This window comes from Arachis hypogaea, chromosome 12 (genome assembly GCF_003086295.3).
Source record: "Arachis hypogaea cultivar Tifrunner chromosome 12, arahy.Tifrunner.gnm2.J5K5, whole genome shotgun sequence".
Lineage (NCBI taxonomy): Eukaryota > Viridiplantae > Streptophyta > Magnoliopsida > Fabales > Fabaceae > Arachis > Arachis hypogaea.
In genome coordinates, this window is record NC_092047.1 from 24,231,237 (window position 1) to 24,255,389 (window position 24,153).

At 38.1% G+C, this 24,153-nt stretch overlaps 2 long non-coding RNA genes across 3 annotated transcripts; both read right to left on the minus strand.

Annotated features, from left to right (window-relative positions):
• Positions 1-4,340: 4,340 nt before the first annotated feature.
• On the minus strand, positions 4,341-8,107 carry LOC140177007 (uncharacterized). The gene is made up of 3 exons (XR_011868423.1): positions 7,331-8,107; positions 7,033-7,258; positions 4,341-4,543 (listed from the first exon to the last, which is right to left on the minus strand). It is a non-coding gene; the product is annotated as an uncharacterized lncRNA (long non-coding RNA).
• A 3,698-nt stretch (positions 8,108-11,805) lies between these two features.
• LOC140177006 (uncharacterized) lies at positions 11,806-15,662 on the minus strand. Of its 2 annotated transcripts, XR_011868422.1 has the most exons (3): positions 14,841-15,662; positions 14,543-14,768; positions 11,806-12,053 (listed from the first exon to the last, which is right to left on the minus strand). It is a non-coding gene; the product is annotated as an uncharacterized lncRNA (long non-coding RNA). The 2 variants fall into 2 exon arrangements; XR_011868421.1 differs by lacking the exon at positions 11,806-12,053 and having other exon boundaries at positions 14,350-14,768; positions 14,841-15,640.
• Between the last annotated feature and the right edge of the window lie 8,491 nt (positions 15,663-24,153).

The following is a 24,153-nucleotide window of genomic DNA, read 5'->3' on the forward strand; positions in this document are numbered from 1 at the left end:
ATAATAGTATCATCCGAAGAAATAAGTTATATTTACTTTATTATCCTTATTATACTTGCACCACGAAGGAATGAGTGGCGAGAGAGAAGAGTGACCGAGAGAGAGAAGCGTGAGAACGTAAACCTCCTCTAACCTTTCGACTTCGATTTCTTGCAATCCGTAACCCCAATAAAAAATCTTATCCGGTAAAAATATTCGTATCCTCCTCCTCTACACGTTGGCACCACTTTTGGATCTTGCTCCTTCGTCATGGACAGCTTACTGCCTTTCTTATATTTGCTCAGTAATTTCTTATTCATCTCTTCTTTGGTTTTATAATTTTTGGTTTTTTATCACAATGATTTCACAAATATAACCCCCCCACAGGGTTATCATGCTATGATTGCTTTGCGTTCTTCCATAAAGTATCTGCTCCGACTTGATGCATGTTAAATTGTTTTATATCTTCTTTCCAGGGCGATCCCATCCGTTGAATGTGCACACTTTCTTTGACCTGAAAGTGTTTAGACCCTTGACTTTTGATCTCCCTGTAGTCCTCTACAGCTCCGGCTTATACACGGCAAAGTACATTTCAGGGATTACGTGGATATACAGAATGTTAGCAGTGTTTTGGTCGACTGTGGACTCCTCTCTGCGCAGCTAGTTGGTCATCTGTTCCTTTTAGTTATAAAATACCTTCAAATAATAGTCATCTTGAGTCTTGGCTTCTATTTCGTTGTTAATGGTATCCAGATTCAGAATACATTTTAATCTGCTGCTATGCCCCCGCTAATCTAACTTTACCTATTAAAGTTTAGTGATGATCTTTACACTGGTAAACAACCGATTATATGTTATCAAGCCATGCCTTTAATCGTGTGGCCTTAATATTTCTATGCAAAATTGAATCTTGTGTTATCTACTGCTATGCCTATCTGTTAAACCAGTATTTATATTGCCCATACTCTTTTTTAATTTTGCGTCGTGTTTATATTTGACTCTAATGTGCCAGTCTCTTTTCTGCTTGGTTCCCATGTATCCCTCCATGTACCGTATTTCCCCCGGACTTGCCCATTTAGCTATTTTTACCCCCCAATTCATCCGTGTTGGTGAATCAATGCAATTAATTTCTTTACCTGTATTCCATACTTTCTCATTCGTCGTGTTCAACCTCTTTAAGTCTCTGGTGACAAGACGTTTTCCTACCTGGAGTGATTGAACTTAAACTTCTATCCCTGCTTCAGCGTTTACTGCCATTCTAATTTAATGGTATTCTATCTTCTTTCAGTGCTACTTATCTCTGGAGTAATTAAACTGGTAATTATCACTGCTATTATTAGACTTCACCCTACTCATTTTCTTACTGATCTCATCGAATGAGTTGCATTTATTAACTACCTGTCTATTATTCATTTTTATCGGTCTTTCTTCAAAAGGCGGGAACATTTTTCCGTTCAATTTTTTCACTTGGAGCGAGGGCTTCCTATAAAGTGATCCGTAAAGTCTCTGTAATAAATTCTGTTCCACCAAGATAAACTCTGTTTTGGCTTTTGTTATAAATTTGATTTCTTTTATTAGATTATTATCATTATATTATATTATTATCATTATTATTTGTATTACATGCTTAATATTGCAACTGGTTAATCCATTAAGCCATCTAATCATCAAATCAACTGATATTCTTTGTATCTGGGTTGAGGGGCCCAAATATTATTAATGACAACGGCTTGGTTCCTGAGATCTTTGAACAACATTTGCTCAATTCTTTTGTTCGGTTAATAGGTCATATTATAAATTACTTTAGTTTTTAATTTAAGTTACAATAATACTAATAATCAAAATATTCATATATTTATACGTATCACTTAGGATTTATTATTATTATTACATGTTCGATATTTATTCATGTAAATCCTTTAAGCCATCTAATTCAACGTCTTCTTTGGTATCCGGGCCAAGGTGGCCCAAATAGTATCCCTGACCACGGGCTCGGTTCCTTAGATCTTATAACAATAACAATGACAGCATTTGCTCAATGTTACTTCAATGGTTAGATAATATAATTATAATTATAATTTTTAAATTTAGTTTTTAGTCTTTGAATAATAATAACAATAATAATTATTATAATAGTCATATTTTTATATGCACCGCTTGGTCCTTATTATAAATATGTGAATAGGTCATTCATAACCATACCTATACCCATATCCATATTACCCATATATACTAATTTAATCTCGATCTACCCTACATCACTAACTCATCGCACAATATTCCCCACCTTCCCCACCATTCCCCACCCTTCCGCTGTTTTCCCGGGATTTAGGATTTCTATTTGTCATGCGGTCGCTATCTACAATGATTCGAAACTTTATTTTCACCTTGGTGGACAATGGGTGAGTGACTAATATTTATCTTGCTTTCCATTTATGTTTAGACACACATGTCTATATGTGCCTTTTGTAGAGTTTTCTGTTGATACAGTAACCCAATATGTGAGGTCCTTTTTCCGTACACAGCATCTGATATTGTTAATATTTTTGTGAAGTATGTGCCTTTGGCCATTTGCTGGCTTAAGCTAAAGTGGTGATCCCAACCCTGATTTCTATAGATTTCTCTTTCTTGCATTGGATCCCGTGGCCATACATTTTCTTCTGCGTCAAAACCATCACTTATTCATAGATGCTAATATGCTAATATTCAACTGAAGCCTCATCTTTTATGGACTGCAAAGCTCCATTCATTTTTTTTATTGCTTAATGGCCTCATGCGTCATTTTTCCAGTTTCTTTTAATCTATGTCATACATTTATATTTATATTTATATTTGTATATAACACCTTATATATATATATATATATATATATATATATATATATATATATATATATATATGAAGATACTGCCACTAACGAAAAGGTCTTCATGCACGTACTTATACTTGGCTATTCTAATTTCATTATTATTCCAAGGTATGTGTTTGACTATATATATATATGTGTACAGCTTTATAAGATTGTCTCTGCTCTCTATATATGTTTATAATAGTCATATTTTTATACGCAGCGCTTAGTCTTTATTATAAATATGTGAGTAGGTCATTCATAACCATACCCATACCCATATCCATATTACCCATATATACTACTTTAATCTCGGTCTACCCTACATCACTAACTCATCGCACAATATTCCCCACCTTCCCCCACCATTCCCCACCCTTCAGCTGTTTCTCCGGGATTTAGGATTTTTATTTATCATGCGATCAGTATCTACAAAAGGTTCAGAAGTTTATTTTCACCTTGGTGGACCATGGGTAAATGACCAATATTTATCTTGCTTTTCATTTATGTTCAGACACACATGTTTATATGTGCCTTTTATAGTGTTTTCTGTTGATACACTAACCCAGTATGTGAGGTCCTTTTCCGTACACAGCATCTGATATTGTTAATCTTTTTGTGAAATATGTGCCTTTGGCCATCTGCTGACTCAAGCGAAAGTGGTGATCCCAACCCTGATTTCTCTAGATTTCTCTTCCTTGCATTGGATCTCGTGGCCATATGTTTTCTTCTGCGGCAAAACACTCAATTGTTCATATATGCTGATATGCTAATTTTCAACTAAAGCCTCATCTTTTATGGACTGCAAAGCTCCATTCATTTTTTTTATTACTTAATGGCCTCAGGCGTCATCTTTCCAGTTTCTTTTAATCTATGTCATACATTTATATTTATATTCATATTTGTATAGAACACCTTATATACATGATATATATTGTGTAGATATACATAAACTGAAAAGTTTTGGATCATACATACATATATATATATGAAGATACTGCTACTAACGAAAAAGTCTTCATGCACGTACTTATACTTGGCTATTCTAATTTCATTATTATTCCAAGGTATGTGTTTGACATCCACAAACATATATATATATATATATATGTATGTATGTATGTATGTACAGCTTTTTAAGATTGTCTCTGCTCTTTATATATGTTTTTCAGAGACGAGTTGTAGTTCCCGGTCCCTTTTATCGTGATTTTCATCATGAACTCGGTGATTTGATGATGTTAAGGACAACCATGGAAATGAGTTTTGCGTTATCTTAGACAAGGTTGGTAACAATGCATTTTTTTCCGAGGGATTTCATTCCATGGTTTGTAACGCCCTAACTACCAAAGCTCACACTTCCGGCTGCGCGACTCTGATAGTTTGGACATTACGACGACTTTTATATTATTTAATACTAAAATATGAGCCTGTTTAAAACTTTAAACCGCAATACCGCTCCCAAAGATACTTTTGTTCGATAACGTACAACGTACATCCAAAAATACCATTCAACTTACAACAACTCATAAAGAGTACATCCATATATATACATAAATATATATATAAATAATATTAAAAACATAATCCAATACAATTCCTATCCCTCTTACAGATTATATCAAGATAAAGGCGAGGGTACGGTAAACCATAACTAAAACAATACAGAGCATCTCAACAACAATTAAATAAGCTCTTCGTAACTTCTGCGCCCATATCCTGAAAGGGGAAAAATGTAGGGGGTGAGAACATCATCCTCGAAAGGGTTCTCAGTAGAGGGTTTTTCGGAATTACTGTAATAGGATACATGAAGATAACCGCACCAGTGATTAATAACCGTCTCATGCCTCTTTTCAAAAACGACGGTTTACAATAAGAGTAAAGTCGGAAATCTTTTCTAAAAGAGGAACCGTTCAATTCTCAAAAACTCAAAAACCTTTGAAAAGGGTTTATCTATACTGAACCAAAATAGCCTTTCATATTTTATACCAAACCAGAAACACAAAACCGAAATCAACCATCAGTTCATCTCATTTCAACCACGGCCCTAGGCCCAAACAATCCAACAACAACCAATCACCACAGTCCAACAGAGTCCCAATAGCAAACACAAATAGGAGGATGCAAGCACAAACAAACAGTTATTGCAAGTAGAACAGTTAGCAATTAATCACATAGGCAAACCAAGTATAATATGCACACCCAAACAATGTCACATAAATGCACATGATGCATGCCTGTCCCTAGTGGCTGATGATATCATCTGTCGGTTATATAGCCAACCCGACATGTCCTGGTAGCTAACCATGGATAGAAACACCCATCGCGGAGCAAGTAGGTTTGAGCTACAACCCCATTGCTACTACCCGCTCAACCCAGAGCCAATGGAATAACCACTACTGCGGCTACTACCCAGGTGGGTGTTTAAAAGCTCAACCTGGAGCAAGTGGAATCACCACTACTACCGCTACTATCCAGGCGTCACAGTCTCTGACCTGGAGCAAGTGGGACGAACCACAACCCTTGCTACTACCCAGGTATCTCAAGCATATATTCATTCAGTCCCAGCGATGGATCAACATCCATCTCAGCCATCCGGCTTAAATTCATAATTCATAGTCAGCCATACGGCCCATAACTCATTCGGCAATCAGCCATAAATCAATATCATACATAGCCATTCCGGCTCACGGTTCAATCCAGAACCAGCCAATATTCATAATCATACACAGCCATTCCGGCCCATAACAAAACAGCACTTCCACCATTCAACATCATCAAATTCATACATCGGCATTTAAGCCATAAATCACTTTTCTCAATTCATTCACTTTGAAATCAAGTTTCAACTCTTTTCAGCCTTGGCTTTAAAGGTCTCATTTCTCAAATCATCTCCGGCTCATAAGCCACTTTACTCAAAGTAAGTTCCCTTTTTAAAACAAAGCCACTCTCGGCATTCTCTTTTCAAAACTTCCAAAACCATGGAAAGTTAAGGATTTATTTCAAAGTATTCAAAATCACCCATACAACAATGGGATTTCATAACAAAAGTTTCTCGGCAGAGTCCCAAGTCTTTAGGGGAGAATAACATAACTCATTTCGCCAAATTCATTTAAAATCATTAAAACATTGGCTTTCTGATTTGAGTAAGCAAATAGGATCTAAGCCAAACTGAGTCATGTAATCATTTACTTCTTTCAAAGCCGTTTCCTTTACTTAGGCAAAACCAACTTCAACCCCCATGATAAATTCTAGAACGTTTCAACTGTTCAAAATTGTTTTAGTCTTGCAAGAATTCAGAATTCAAAGAGTACTTAAAACCTTTCTCAAAACATTTCAAAATGAAACTTGTCAATAGACATTCAGGTTCTTTCAAAGTCATTGAAACTTCTTTAATTGAAATCCCCAAGTCAAATTCAAAGGCATAAACCCTTTTTACATCCAAACAGCTTTAAAACACAAGTTTCATCTAAATAACCTTCTCCTGAAAGAGATACAATGCCTTTCTTAAGAAGCAAGACTAAATCACAATTTCCTCTTTATTAATTCATTTCGAAAGCATGAATCATCCTTTTTTTGATAATTCAAATAAAATAGTAGAAGTCTTTAACTCATCATTTTCCAGACAACATTTCAATAAAGACTCGGATTTTAAAGAAATTTCGGCAGCACCTCCCCTAAAACTTGGACTTTTGCCACCCGGTTCGGGTCCCAACTAAACTGTTTCTCATTCCTTTTCAACAGCTCAAAACCAGAAATCAATTCAAAAGCAAGCTAAATCCAACAGTCGCCTCAATGGCATACCTCAAGGAAACCATTTCAAAAATCAACTCAATATCAACCGGTTTAACTCATTTATAAAGCTTTAAAGAATCGGTTCAGCAATAAATCATTTATCAAAACCAGAGCAATTAAAGCAACCCAGGCTGAATTTCAAGAGCATTCTATCTTTCACATCGTCAAAATAATTGACTCAATTCAAACCAATCCTCAACGGATCAAACTCATTTCAAATATTTAAAGAATCAACTTCAAACATTACATTTCACAAGCCACACAACAATTCAGCCAAGCCAACATCCATAATCATTCGAGTCAATCAAATAATACATAAGGCAGATACAATCACTAATTACACCATATCTCACATCAGTACCCATATGTAATAATTCCAATAATAAACTGTAGTTTTTGGAAAGCGCCCCTACCTCAAAACGCAAATCTATAACCCAAACGCGTCACAGGAACCTTCTATCTCAAACCGAAATCACCAACAACCGCAACCTCGGCTCCAAGCCACTCCCGCGGTAACCACAGCAACACGAATGAAGAAGGAACAGCTGAACTGAAGCAGCAGTGGTCTCTGAACCGGTTCGGCGGTGGCCCCGGCAACCACCTCCAGCGACTGCGGCAACCCGACTCCGGCAACGGTGACTGAAACCAACATGCCGCAACAATAAAACTCCAGAATCTCACAAGAAACGAAAACCAAATTCGAACCCTTACCGGCATACTTTTTCCGGCAACGGCAGCAGGGTCTCAAGCGACAGAAATGGCTAGAAGCTGCGGCAGCGGTTCAAGCAACAACCGCACCACACCCGGTGAGCCGAACGGCAGAAGCAGCGATGCGGCCGCTCCGAAAGGCAAGCAACGGCGACGGACATCATCGGCGGTGAACAGCAGTAGCTCCGGGTGGTTCCGATGGCCACAACAACATCTTCGACGGCCGTACACGACGGCGACAACCACTGCAGCAGCTAGGAGCACGGCGGCCTTGGCAGCAGAAACGGCGGCATTAGCCTCGCGTAGCGTGGGTCAGTGGCGATCCTTGGGCAATGACGCTTGACGGAACGCATGGTCTCCCTCTCCCCGCAGCTCTCTCTCCCAACTCGGCAATGACAGTGACGTGGTGGTGCGACGGCAGGATGGCAACGGATCAGACAAGAACAGGGCCCTCGGCGGCGCAGGATGCGGTGGAGCTAGCAGCGGCAGAGCGCGATGACTCCCTTTCTCCCTCGCGTCGTCTCTATCTCTCCCTTACTCAGGCTAGAATGGCGGCTTCACAGTGGCGGCGATGGCAGAACGTGTTGACAGCGCGATCCTCTCCCTCTCTTGTGTGTTCCTCGCTCTCTCTCTCGCCCTCCCTAGGTGCAACACGGCGGCGCGGCGGCAGTGACGCCCGCCGGCGCCGTCCTCTCTCTTCTCAGGTCGGCAGTCCCTTTCCCCAGCTTCCCTTTCTCTTTTCGTTTCCTTCTCAAGAGCAGTGGGTGTGTTGCATTCTGCTGGGAAGAAAAGGGGGCTGCTGGGTTCTATTGGGGCAAAAGAGGGGTTGGGGTGTGGCGGCTGAGAGTTAGGAATTAGGGTTAGGGCTACTTTTGTAATTTCAAATAAAAGTAAGAGTAATATAGTAATTGAAACTCAATTTAAATCCACCACTAATTATATATAGAAAATACTATTTGCTCACCAATTTCACAAATTATTTTCAATAAAATATCCAAATCAAATAATTAGGAGTAATATAATTAAATCCCTTATTTTCCAAAATAGCAGCATTAATATTTAAAATATTAATTATTTAATCCAAATCATATAGAAACCCTTATTATTTTACAACTACCAACTTTATAATTTGAATATAGAAAATAATCCAATAATTGTGAAATTGGATAATAATCTCAATTTATTTCAAATTCAATAAATCACAATCTGCCTTAATTATCTTTAATAAAATAATTTCTGAAATTAAGGCTATAAATAACCATATGATTTTGAGACTTGTTCATAATAAGACTTTTCAAAAGTTCTGGGTCTTACATCCTACCCACCTTATAAAAATTTTCGCCCTCGAAAATTGATACAAAATGAAAGAAGTTCCATAACAATTCACCCTTGAACACATTTAAGGAAGAAGCAAAAATATCTCAAAATATAATCATATATACGATTTTCAAATACTTTGATTATCATAAGCATAAGGGTGCCAAGGTAGAAGTGTGAGTGCAAAGCAAACGTTACAAGATAGGCTCAATGCACAAGGTCATATGATCTCAAAGCTTTACAAAAACTTGAGGTACCAAATAGGATGCAAATCAAGATGGGCGTTCACAAAGCAATGATGACATGGGTCAAACATGTGATAGTAAAGCAAGGCATTGAAGGTTATAAAACATGATGGGGTTAAAATGACATGCTTATTATCCGCACACTAATCTCATATCAACCTCAAGGCTTCCACCTTCTAACCTCATCAGGCACTTTTCAACCTCATAGCCAATCATAAGCCTAACACCCGCAAGCTCGTTTGCAAGGGACAAAACACCCGCAACTCATCATAATATTACACCTACCGCTTCACCTTCCATATACACATATCACATCTTAAAGAACTAACGCATCGCGTTACGTATACGTCTACAAGTCGCACGTGATATCAAACAATTCTCGAGTCTACTCAGAAGGATACAAGATTTAGAAATGAGAGTCAAATGTCAAGGATAGCAATAATAGATTTGAGAGAATATATCCAATCCCAGATAACCAAGGATACTCAAGCAATGAAGTTTGCTAGACACAATTCAATTGACAACCTCAAAGATAACCCTTGAATCAAAGAAATCCAATATGATCAACAAGAAGAAAATTCAGCGTATTATTTTGAAGCAAACTCAAGCTGAGTCGAAGAAGTATGAAGTTTATAGAGAAGAATCTCTCAAACCCAAGACAAAGCTCACAAAACTTCAAGAGCACGATTAAAAACACTTCCGAATACATTGTTCATAAAAGAATCGAAAACTTGCAGGAAAATCACCTCGCAGTCTAAAAGAAAAGTTAAGCAACAAATATCCTTCAAGAGAGTAGCAAAAGCATAAACGTGGCTTTGCTCTAGTCCAATTTCACGTCGAAGTAGATTATGTAGAGTTTTAAAAACAAGATGCTCACAAGTTTGGCTAGGAGCTAAAATATTCCCTCAAATATTTTAGAAAGATAATTAGGTGCACAACTTAACCAAAAGCAATCATAAAACTCGGAAGAGAAATCAAATGCTTGTTCAAAAATCTCCAAAGTCCATATTCAAACAAGCGTGTATAACATTCATAGCAATGGCGAAAGAGGAAGTTAAACTCTTTTTAGAAAGAAAATCCGAGGTAAAAGTTCGCTTATAAATTGGTAAAGGAAACAAGTGGTGCGTTACAAACAAACTGGTTTCCACTAAACAAGGAAGCTTTTCAAAACTTCATTTAAAATAGCGCATGCCAACTTTAAAACAATTTTGCCAAAAATTGAACAATGCTCTCAACTATAACCAAGCAATTGAAAAATAAGTTCAATTTAGAACTTATTCAAAGAGAATTTAATCTGCTTTATAAAATTCAAAACAAGTCTCCAAAAGTATACTTGAAATCACCATCTCGCAATAATATTCAAGAAAATTGGGATGTACTTGAAAAGGAGTCAAGCCATACAAGAAAAGATCTTAAATCAAAATAGTTCAAACAAGATCCACTAGGCATGAGACATCAAATAAGCTTTCAATTGATCCAAAAGAATACAAAAGTTATAGAAAAGACAACTCAATCATTAGTAATCTCTCAAGGATAAGTCTTTGACTAAAAACTCTGGTAGAGACAATGAGAGGATAAATGATGCACTATTTTGAAATGAATCAAACTGAATCACATAAGGATGGGATTCGCCAGAGAAGAAAAACCAAGATCAATGGTAATGTTTACAAGATGTAAAAGATTAGTTAAAAACAGAATCACGTATGACATTCATAGAGGTGAAAGCATCAAGAAGGAACGAGTCCGCTCATAAGAAGAAAGCCATGAGTCCAACATTTTCGAAAGAATAACAATGGCATCAACAATGTAGTATGCTAAACCGAACTCAAGTAAAAAATAATTTAGGTAAAGTTTATCAACAAAAATCAACCGGAATAAAAGCGAAGAATTCCTTCTTCCCAGAATTTCGAAAAATGCCCAAATGCATAATCAGATAAAGGCGTGCGATGGAACTATAGTAAAATTACTAGAAAGCCTAATTGTATTTTAAGTAGGTGCAGTTCTATAAACCAGTAAAAGTACGGCCGAGGTATTAGGAGTAAATAATTGTCAAACTGTATAAGAAATCTTCAAAGTTCATATAAAGATAAGTATGTATCTAATCAACAGCAATTTTTATAAAAATCTCAAAATCGGCTGTAATCACTGTCAAATAAGAGGAAAACTGAATCAACAAGTTCTCTAAGAATGAACTCGGAATCCGGAGTTAAAAGTCACAGCACATTAGGACAAGTTCAAGGCTATATCAAAGAATACTTGAATCAAGAAGAAGTCAAATAGAGGAAGGTAGGTGCAACAAGGATCTCAAACAAGCATATGCACTTAAGATCAAACAAGAATGCATATTGATAGAGGAATAGAGTGGAACATCAAACTACTTTTCAAGGGGATTAGCAAATAAGAACTTCAAGTTAGGATATGAAAGAACAAGTCGACTCGAATAGAATTCAAGACTCACAACTGAATAGCCTCGAGAAATAGTTTCTAACGTTCCCAAAACTCGCGATTCGCTTTACTCAAAACTCGTATATCATCTATGATAACCCATCAGTACTTTCATATACATATTTCACTAGTATTAAGCCAGCCAAACTTAATATCAGGAATTATGCAATGCAAGACTAACGGCATTAATCAATAGATCGTCATGTGCATAAAGCTCTAATTCTCGTCATTCGACAAGACCTAATACATGACAAACGCTCAGAGTATGCAACTGAAGCATAGTCAGTCCATTCCTCAGGCTCTACAGGAAGAACTGCTCTGATACCATAATGTAACACCCTAACTACCAAAGCTCACACTTTCGGCTACGCGACTCTGATAGTTTGGAAATTACGACGACTTTTATATTATTTAATACTAAAATATGAGCCTGTTTAAAACTTTAAACCGCAATACCGCTCCCAAAGATACTTTTGTTCGATAACGTACAACGTACATCCATAAATACCATTCAACTTACAACATCTCATAAAGAGTACATCCATATATATACATAAATATATATATAAATAATATTAAAAACATAATCCAATACAATTCCTATCCATCTTACAGATTATATCAAGATAAAGGCGAGGGTACGGTAAACCATAACTAAAATAATACAGAGCATCTCAACAACAATTAAATAAGCTCTTCGTAACTTCTGCGCCCATATCCTGAAAGGGGAAAAATGTAGGGGGTGAGAACATCATCCTCGAAAGGGTTCTCAGTAGAGGGTTTTTGGGAATTACTGTAATAGGATACATGAAGATAACCGCACCAGTGATTAATAACCGTCTCATGCCTCTTTTCAAAAACGACGGTTTACAATAAGAGTAAAGTCGGAAATCTTTTCTAAAAGAGGAACCGTTCAATTCTCAAAAACTCAAAAACCTTTGAAAAGGGTTTATCTATACTGAACCAAAATAGCCTTTCATATTTTATACCAAACCAGAAACACAAAACCGAAATCAACATCAGTTCATCTCATTTCAACCACGGCCCTAGGCCCAAACAATCCAACAACAACCAATCACCACAGTCCAACAGAGTCCCAATAGCAAACACAAACAGAAGGATGTAAGCACAAACAAACAGTTATTGCAAGTAGAACAGTTAGCAATTAATCACATAGGCAAACCAAGTATAATATGCACACCCAAACAATGTCACATAAATGCACATGATGCATGCCTGTCCCTAGTGGCTGATGATATCATCTGTCGGTTATATAGCCAACCCGACACTTCCTGGTAGCTAACCATGGACAGAAACACCCATCGCGGAGCAAGTAGGTTTGAGCTACAACCCCATTGCTACTACCCGCTCAACCCAGAGCCAGTGGAATAACCACTACTGCGGCTACTACCCAGGTGGGTGTTTAAAAGCTCAACCTGGAGCGAGTGGAATCACCACTACTACCGCTACTACCCAGGCGTCACAGTCTCTGACCTGGAGCAAGTGGGACGAACCACAACCCTTGCTACTACCCAGGTATCTCAAGCATATATTCATTCAGTCCCAGCCATGGATCAACATCCATCTCAGCCATCCGGCTTAAATTCATAATTCATAGTCAGCCATACGGCCCATAACTCATTCGGCAATCAGCCATAAATCAATATCATACATAGCCATTGCTGCGCACGGTTCAATCCAGAACCAGCCAATATTCATAATCATACACAGCCATTCCGGCACATAACAAAACAGCACTTCCACCATTCAACATCATCAAATTCATACATCGGCATTTAAGCCATAAATCACTTTTCTCAATTCATTCACTTTGAAATCAAGTTTCAACTCTTTTCAGCCTTGGCATTAAAGGTCTCATTTCTCAAATCATCTCAGGCTCATAAGCCACTTTACTCAAAGTAAGTTCCCTTTTTAAAATAAAGCCACTCTCGGCATTCTCTTTCCAAAACTTCCAAAACCGTGGCAAGTTAAGGATTTATTTCAAAGTATTCAAAATCACCCATACAACAATGGGATTTCATAACAAAAGTTTCTCAGCAGAGTCCCAAGTCTTTAGGGGAGAATAACATAACTCATTTCGCCAAATACATTTAAAATCATTAAAACATTGGCTTTCTGATTTGAGTAAGCAAATAGGATCTAAGCCAAACCGAGTCATGTAATCATTTACTTCTTTCAAAGCCGTTTCCTTTACTTAGGCAAAATCAACTTCAGCACCCATGATAAATTCTAGAACGTTTCAACTGTTCAAAATTGTTTTAGTCTTGCAAGAATTCAGAATTCAAAGAGTACTTAAAACCTTTCTCAAAACATTTCAAAATGAAACTTGTCAATAGACATTCAGGTTCTTTCAAAGTCATTGAAACTTCTTTAATTGAAATCCCCAAGTCAAATTCAAAGGCATAAACCCTTTTTACATCCAAACAGCTTTAAAACACAAGTTTCATCTAAATAACCTTCTCCTGAAAGAGATACAACGCCTTTCTTAAGAAGCAAGACTAAATCACAATTTCCTCTTTATTAATTCATTTCGAAAGCATGAATCATCCTTTTTTCGATAATTCAAATAAAATAGTAGAAGTCTTTAACTCATCATTTTCCAGACAACATTTCAATAAAGACTCGGATTTTAAAGAAATTTCGGCAGCACCTCCCCTAAAACTTGGACTTTTGCCACCCGGTTCGGGTCCCAACTAAACCGTTTTTCATTCCTTTTCAACAGCTCAAAACCAGAAATCAATTCAAAAGCAAGCTAAATCCAACAGTCGCCTCAATGGCATACCTCAAGGAAACCATTTCAAAAATCAACTCAATATCAACCGATTTAACTCATTTATAAAGCTTTAAAGAATCGGTTCAGCAATAAATCATTTATCAAAACCAGAGCAATTAAAGCAACCCAGGCTGAATTTCAAGAGCATTCTATCTTTCACATCGTCAAAGTAATTGACTCAATTCAAACCAATCCTCAACGGATCAAACTCATTTCAAATATTTAAAGAATCAACTTCAAACATTACATTTCACAAGCCACACAACAATTCAGCCAAGCCAACATCCATAATCATTCGAGTCAATCAAATAATACATAAGGCAGATACAATCACTAATTACACCATTATCTCACATCAGTACCCATATGTAATAATTCCAATAATAAACTGTAGTTTTCGGAAAGCGCCCCTACCTCAAAACGCAAATCCATAACCTAAACGCATCATAGGAACCTTCTATCTCAAACCGAAATCACCAACAACCGCAACCTTGGCTCCAAGCCACTCCCGCAGTAACCACAGCAACACGAATGAAGAAGGAACAGCTGAACTGAAGCAGCAGTGGTCTCTGAACCGGTTCGGCGGTGGCCCCGGCAGCCACCTCCAGCGACTGTGGCAACCCGACTCCGGCAACGGTGACTGAAACCAACATGCCGCAATAATAAAACTCCAGAATCTCACAAGAAACGAAAACCAAATTCGAACCCTTACCGGCATACTTTTTCCGGCAACGGCAGCAGGGTCTCAAGCGACAGAAATGGCCAGAAGCTGCGGCAGCGGTTCTAGCAACAACCGTACCACACCCGGTGAGCCGAACGGCAGAAGCAGCGATGCGGCCGCTCAGAAAGGCAAGCAACGGCGACGGACATCATCGGCGGTGAACAGCAGTAGCTCCGGGTGGTTCCGATGGCCACAACAACATCTCCGACGGCAATAACCACTGCAGCAGCTAGGAGCACGGCGGCCTTGGCGGCAGAAACGACGGCATTAGCCTCGCGTAGCGTGGGTCAGTGGCGGTCCTTGGGCGATGACGCTTGACGGAACGCACGGTCTCCCTCTCCTCGCAGCTCTCTCTCCCAACTCGGCAATGACAGTGACGTGGTGGTGCAACGGCGGGATGGCAACGGATCTGACAAGAACAGGGCCCTCGGCGGCGCAGGATGCAGCGGAGCTAGCAGCGGCAGAGCGCGATGACTCCCTTTCTCCCTCGCGTCGTCTCTATCTCTCCCTTACTCAGGCTAGAATGGCAGCTTCACAGTGGCGGCAATGGCAGAACGCGTTGACAGCGCGATCCTCTCCCTCTCTTGTGTGTTCCTCGCTCTCTCTCTCGCCCTCCCTGGGTGCAACACGACGGCGCGGCGGCAGTGACACCCGCCGGCGCCGTCCTCTCGCTTCTCAGGTCGGCAGTCCCTTTCCCCAGCTTCCCTTTCTCTTTTCGTTTCCTTCTCAAGAGCAGTGGGTGTGTTGCATTCTGCTGGGAAGAAAAGGGGGTTGCTGGGTTATATTGGGGCAAAAGAGGGGTTGGGGTGTGGCGGCTGAGAGTTAGGAATTAGGGTTAGGGCTACTTTTGTAATTTCAAATAAAAGTAAGAGTAATATGGTAATTGAAACCCAATTTAAATTCACCACTAATTATATATAGAAAATACTATTTGCTCACCAATTTCACAAATTATTTTCAATAAAATATCCAAATCAAATAATTAGGAGTAATATAATTAAATCCCTTATTTTCCAAAATAGCAGTATTAATATTTAAAATATTAATTATTTAATCCAAATCATATAGAAACCCTTATTATTTTACAACTACCAACTTTATAATTTGAATATAGAAAATAATCCAATAATTGTGAAATTGGATAATAATCTCAATTTATTTCAAATTCAATAAATCACAATCTGCCTTAATTATCTTTAATAAAATAATTTCTGAAATTAAGGCTATAAATAACCATATGATTTTGAAACTTGTTCATAATAAGACTTTTCAAAAGTTCTTGGTCTTACATGGTTGCCGCATACAACATCAGGCATGGGGCTTGGTTGCGCGCCTACTACCAACTTGATGGCACTCTATGCATCTCTATAAGGAACCTTGATGGATCCCGCATTATTTATCCAAGGCCACATTCTTGAAGCAACCGCACTGGTCTAACAATGAGTAGCGTGACTTCACTCTGTTCAGGCAACCTTTCCCGTGATGTGGTTTGGACGGGCGACGTTATACCTCCATTTGCCATCGGATATACTCCTCCCCCCTCTCCTATCCGTAGCAACACCTTCGGCAGTCCACAATACCCAACCAACAACCTTGGTTGTCCTATGTATTTTGCCTCGACTACTTCCCAAGCAAGTCCGATGCGCCAAGTTCACATCGGTTTGCCGAGGCGAGCACATAGTCCGCCAGTTGCACGAGGTAACAGCCACATTTAATTATCTTAACCAATAGTGTTGTGATTTTCTGTGTCCCACAAATGTAGGTTTTTTTATTGGTGCAACGGTTAATTAAGCATTATAAGTTGCTAATGATATTTTTAGCTGTAGATCCTAGCAGCTTCTCCGAGTAGATTCGTCGTTAAAGTTGTTTTGGATCTTGCCTTGCAACCAATGATGCTCCTAACCATGCCTAATCCAAGTGTCATGTTTCTGCTCTATTCTTCGATGTTTTCTCATTTGTGCTTTGCCATGTCGTGGGTCATGTTTTGTTTCTTTTCTTTTGTTAATTTATCCCCGAATTTGTGGTCCAGTGCGTTCAAAAGCTTTGTAGTTTCATTCATCTTTATGGATAATTATGTTGTATGCCCCTCATAGTCATCATTTCCATTCATGTATCTAAATGCATTACTGTCACATGTCAAGTTATCTATGTATAACCTACACGTAGATATGTGTATTCTTACGAATAGTATTGTTATATTATTGTTATATTATATATTATATATATAACTTATATAAATTAAATTAATATATTTATTATTATCATTATATTAATTATATCAATATAACTATCATAATATAATATTGATAAATATAATTAATAATTAATTACAGATAGTATATATATATCTTTTACTGTCTCAATTCTATAATATTATATCATATCTATTTATCTATTTATGGATCTTATACATTAGTCACTATTTATTTATTTATAGCTTCTTTTCTGTACATATACATAAGTTATAATCATTATAATAATATATTTGATATGTTATTCATATTTTAACACTCGTGTGTTATATATAATTTCTTATATATATCTTATATATATTATATATTATATCAAAGTGTAATATATAAATTAGTATCATATTAATTTCATATATACTATTTTTGCTTCGATCATCATGATGATCATAATCATAAATAAATATGCGAATATAAATATATTAATCTACATATTATAGAAATATATTTAAGTATATATACATGTATATATCTGTAACACCCTAACTACCAAAGCTCACGCTTCCGGCTGCGCGACTCTGATAGCTCGAACATTACGACGACACTTATATTATTTAATACTAAAATATGAGCCTGTTTAAAACTTTAAATCGCAATACCGCTCCCAAAGATACTTTCGTTCGATAACGTACATCCATAAATACCATTCAACTTACAACAACTCATAAAGAGTACATCCATATATATACATAAATATATATAAATAATATTACAAACATAATCCAATACAATCCATATCCCTCTTACATAATATATCAAGATAAAGGCGAGGGTACAATAAACCATAACTAAAACAATACAGAGCATCACAACAACAATTAAATAAGCTCTTTGTAACTTCTGCGCCCATATCCTGAAAGGGGAAAAATGTAAGGGGGGTGAGAACATCATTCTCGAAAGGGTTCTCAGTAGAGGGTTTTTGGGAATTACTGTAATAGGATACATGAAGATAACCGCACCAGTGATTAATAACTGTCTTATGCCTCTTTTCAAACACAACAGCTTTCAATAAGGTAAAGTCGAAAATCTTTTCTGAAAGAGGAACCATTCAATTCTCAAAAACTCAAAAGCCTTTCAAAACGGTTTATCTATACTGAACAAAATAGCCTTTCATATTTTATTCCAAACCAGAAACACAAAACCGAAATCAACCATCGGTTCATCTCATTCCAACCACGGCCCTAGGCCCAAACAATCCAACCATCAACCAATCACCACAGTCCAACAAAGTCCCAGTAGCAAACACAAATAGGAAGATGCAAGCACAAACAAACAGTTATTGCAAGTAGAACAATTAGCAATTAATCACATAGGCAAACCAAGTATAATATGCACACCCAAACAATGTCACACAAATGCATATGATGCATGCCTGTCCCTAGTGGCTGATGATATCATCTGTCGGTTATATAGCCAGCCCGACACGTCCTGGTAGCTAACCATGGACAGAAACACCCCTCGCGGAGCAAGTAGGTTTGAGCTACAACCCCATTGCTACTACCCGCTCAACTCAGAGCCAGTGGAATAATCACTACTGCGGCTACTACCTAGGCAGGTGTTTAACAGCTCAACCTGGAGCGAGTGGAATCACCACTACTACCGCTACTACCCAGGCGTCACAGTCTCTGACCTGGAGCAAGTGGGACGAACCACAACCCTTGCTACTACCCAGGTATCTCAAGCATATATTCATTCAGTCCCAACCATGGATCAACATCCATCTCAGCCATCCGGCTTAAATTCATAATTCATAGTCAGCCATACGGCCCATAATTCATTCGGCAATCAGCCATAAATCAATATCATACACATCCATTCCGGCTCACGGTTCAATCCAAAATCAGCCAATATTCATAATCATACACAGCCATTCCGGCCCATAACAAAACCGCACTTCCACCATTCAACATCATCAAATTCATAAAACCGGAATTTAAGCCATAAATTACTTTTCTCAAGCCATTTCACTCTGAAATCAAATTTCCACTCTTTTCAGCCTTGGCTTTAAAGATCTCATTTTCTCAAATCATCTCAGGCTCATAAGCCAAATTTACTCAAAGTGAGTCTCCTTTTGAAAACAAAGCCACTCTCGGCATTCTCTTTCCAAAACTTCCAAAACCATGGCAAGTTAAGGATTTATTTCAAGGTATTCAAAATCACTCATCCAACAATGGGATTTTATAACAAAAGCTTCTCGGCAAAGTCCCAAGTCCTTAGAGGAGAATAGCATAACTCATTTCGCCAAATTCATTTAAAATCATTAAAACCTTGGCTTTCCGATTTGAGTAATAAAATAAGATCTAAGCCAAACCGAGTCACGTAATCATTTACTTCCTTCAAAGCCGTTTCCTTTACTTAGGCAAAACCAGCTTTAACCCCCATGACAAATTCTAAAACGTTTTAACTGTTAAAAATTGTTTTAGTCTTGCAAGAATTCAGAATTCAAAGAGTACTCAAAACCTTTCTCAAAACATTTCAAAATGAAACTTGTCAATAGACACTCAAGTTCTTTCAAAGTCATTGAAACTTCTTTAATTAAAACCCCCAAGTCAAATTCAAAGGCATAAACCCTTTTCACATCCAAACAGCTTTAAAACACAAGTCTCATCTAAATAACTTTCTTCTGAAAGAGATACAATGCCTTTCTTAAGAAGCAAGACTGAATCACAATTTCCTCTTTAATAATTCATTTCAAAAGTATGAATCATTCTTTTCTTGATAATTCAAGTAAAATAATAGAAGTCTTTAACTCATCATTTTTCCAGACAACATTCAATAAAGACTCGGATTTTATAGAAATTTCGGCAGCACCTCCCCTAAAACTTGGACTTTGCCACCCGGTTCGGGTCCCTACTAAACTGTTCCACAATCCTTTTCAACAGTCCAGAATCTAAAATCAATTCAAAATCAAGCTAAATCCAACAGTCGCCTCATTGGCATATCTCAAGAAAACCGTTTCAAAATCACACCAATATCAACTGAATCAACTCATTTCCAAAGCTTTAAAGAATCGGTTCAGCATTAAATCATTTATCAAAACCAAATCAATTTAAGCAACCCAGGCTAAATTTCAAGAGTATTCTATCTTTCACATCATCAAAATAATTGACTCAATTCAAACCAATCCTCAACGGATTAAACTCATTTCTCAAATCTTTAAAGAATCAACTTCAGACATTTCATTTCACAAAGCCGCACAACAATTCAACCAAACCAACATCCATAGTCATTCGAGTCAATCAAATAATACATAAGGCAGATACAATCACCAAATACACAATATCTCGTACCAGTATCCATATGTAATAATTCCAATACATAAAACATAGTTTTTGGAAAGCGCCCCTACCTCAAAACGCAATTCCATAATCCAAACGTCTCATAGAGTCCTTTCCGCCTCATTCCGAACTGACGGCAACCAAAACCTCGGCTCCCAGTCACGTTCGCAATGACCATAGCAACACTAATCGCAACATACAATAATTAGGACTCGACCCCACATTATCAAAACTCGTATTCATTAACCATACACAACAAAATACTAACGCGAGGCTCATCGAAATATACTTACTTACTGAGACTAAGAAAGGACGGCTGAACCGAAACAGCGGCGGTCTCCAGGCCGGCTCGGCAGCAGCCCGGCAGCCACCTCAAGCAGCTGCGGTGACAATTCCGATCACGACATCTGAAACCAACACGCAGCGACTATAGTATTCCCGAAATTCAAAAAGGATAGAAACCACAATTAAAACCCTTACCGGAAACCTTTTCCGGTGACGGCAGCAGTAGCCAGAAGCCTCGGCGGTGGTTCCGGTGGCCTCAAGAACTCCGGCAGCGGTGCTGTCAGACTCCGATGGTGTTTCAGGGCAGCTCCGGTGGCAAAAAGGTTTTCCGGCGACCATACACAGCAGACCCCCAACCACAGCAACAACTAGGAGACCGGCGGCCATGGCGGCAGACTCTGACGGCACGGCAGCAAGGGCGGTGGAACCACCCACCACCATCGTGCCTCACTCTCTCCGCAAGCCCCCCACGAGCGCGTTCTTCCTCTGTTCGTGCCTCCATCGGCACCGGCGAAGACAGCTTCTATGGCAGTTCTCGGTGGCGATGACACAGGCGGAGATGGCTCCCCCCTGTCGCGCTCTCTCTCTCTTCCTGCTTGCAAAACTCCGATTTCTCTCTCCCTCTGTGCTTGCCGGCAGTGATAAGGTGGCGGCGGCAAACCCTAGCAGTGGCGGCGGCATGGCATGGACGCGGTGGTGATGAAGGCGCTGCGGCTCCGAGCCCGCGACCATCCCCATTCGCGAGCCAACCCCTTCTCGGTTCTGCTCTCCCTGGCGACGGCGCAACCGGCGCGGTGGTGGCAGAAAATTGGAGCGCGATCGGCGGCGAGCTGGACGTGGTGGCAGAACGCGGCTGGCCGGCGAGCTGCTGTTTCCCCGGTGCTCTTCCTTCCACTGGTGGTGAAGCCCTCCCTCTCTGATCTCCCCTTTCCCGATCCCCCTTCCTTTCTTTCTTTGTTTCTTTCTTTCTTTCTTGAGGAACAGGGTGTGTGTGTGTGTTAGCATAGGGGCTGCGCAACTGCTACTGAGTCTTGGGGGAGAGGGTAGATGGGTTAGGGTTTAGGCAAAATTAGGTTTAGGGGTAATTTGGTAATTTCAAATAAAATTAGGTACAATATAATAATTGAAACCCAAATTAAATCCAACACTAATTATATATATAGAAAATACCATTTGTTCCTCACTTTCACAAATTATTTCCAATGAAATGCCCAAATCTAAAAATTAGGAATAATATAATTATTTTCTCTATTTTTCCAAAATAGTAGTAGTAATATTTAAAATATTAATTATTCAATCCAAATCATATAAATTCCTTATTATTTCATAACTGCCAACTTTATAATTTAAATATAGGAAATAGTCCAATAATTATAAAATTAGATAATAACCATAACTTATCTCAAATCCAATAAATCAAAACTTGCCTTAATTATCTTTAATAAAATAATCTCTGAAATTAAGGCTATAAATAACTGTAGGATTTGAGACTTGATCATAATAAGACTTTTCAAATATTTTGGGTCTTACATTCTACCCACCTTATAAAAATTTTCGCCCTCGAAAATTGATACAAAATGAAAGAAATTCCATATTAGTTCACCTTTGAACACATTTAAGGAAGAAGCAAAAATATCTCAAAATATAATCATATATACGATTTTCAAATACTTTGATTGTCATAAGCATAAGGATGTAAAGGTAGGAGTGTGATTGCAAAGCAAACGTTACAAGGTAGGCTCCATGCAAAAGATAACATGGGTCAATCATGTGGTAGAAGGGCAAGGCATCAAAGGCTATTAAACAGGATGGAGTTAAAACGACGTGCTTAACCTCCGCACACTAATCTCATACCAACCTCAAAGTTTCAACCTTCCAACTCCATCAAGCACTTTACAAACCCCAAATTCGATCACAAGCCTGGCAACCACAAACCCGTTCGCAAGGAACAAAACACCCACAACTCGTAACGCTGCACACCTACCGTTTCAACTTCCGTATACACATATCACGTCTTAAAGAACTAACGCATCGCGTCACTACGTCTACCAGTCGCACGTGATATCAAACAATTCTCGAGTCTACTCAGAAGGATACAAGATTCTAGCAAGGAGAAACAATATCAAGGATAATACTCATAGATTCGAGAGAATGTATCCAATTCCAAATAAACAAGGACACTCAAGCAATGAAGTTTGCTAGACTCAAGTCAATTGACAACTTCAAAGATAACCCTTGGATCAAGGAAATTCAATAGGATCAATAGGAAGGAGAATCAGCGCATTAGTTTGAAACAATTTCAAGCTGAGTCGAAGAAGTAAGAGGTTTACAGAAAAGAATATCTCAGACCCAAGACAAGGCTCACAGAACTCAAGAGCATGATTAAAAGCACTTCCGAATACCTTGTTCATAAAGGAACCGAAACTTGCGGAAAAACCACTTCGCAGTCTAAAAGAAAAGTTAAGGAACAACATCCTTCAAGAGAGTAGCAAAAGCATAAATGTGGCTTTACTTCAATACAATTTCATGTTGAGATAAATCATGTAGAGTTTTGAAAACAAAGTGCACACAAGTTTGGCTAAGAGCTAAAATATTTCCTCAAATATTTTAGAAAGATAATTGGGTGCACAACTTAACCAAAAGTAATTCATAAAAACGCGAAGGTAATCAAATGCTTGTTCAAAAATTCCCAAAGTTCATATTCAAACAAGCGTGTATAACATTCATAGCAAGGGTGAAAGAGGAAGTTAAACTCTTTTTAGAAAAGAAACTCCGAGATAAAAATTTGCTTACAATCTGGTAAGGAAATAAGTGGTGCGTTACAAACAAACCGGTTTCCACTAAACAAAGAAGCTTTTCAAAACTTCATTTAAAATAGCGCATGACAACTTTAAATTAACTTCGTCAAAATTGAACAATGGTTTCAATCTAAATCAAGCAACTGAAAAAAAGTTCGATTTGGAACTTCTTCAAAGAGAATTCAATCTGCTTTATAAAATTCAAAACAAGATTCCAAAAGCGTTCTTAAAATCACCATTTCAAAAGAACATTCAAGAAGTTCAAGATGTACTAAAAATGAGTCAAGCCTCGCAAGAAAGGATCTTAAACCAAAATAGTTCAAACAAGATCCACTAGGCATGAGACATCAAATAAGCTTTCAATTGATCCAAAAGAATACAAAAGTCAGAAAAAGACAACTCAATCATTTGTAATTTCTCAATGATAAATCTTTGACTAAAAACTCTTGTAGAGATAATGGAAGAATAAACAATGCACTAACTTGAAACGAATCAAACTGACTCACGTAAGGATGAGATTCACAAGAGAGGACAAACCAAGATCAATGGTAATATTCACAAGATGTAAAAGAATAGTTAAAAACAGAGTCACGTATGACATTCATAGAGGTGAAAAGCTTAAGAAGGAACGAGTCCATTCATAAGAAGAAAGCTATGAGTCCAACATTTTCAAAAGAACAACAATGGCATAAAC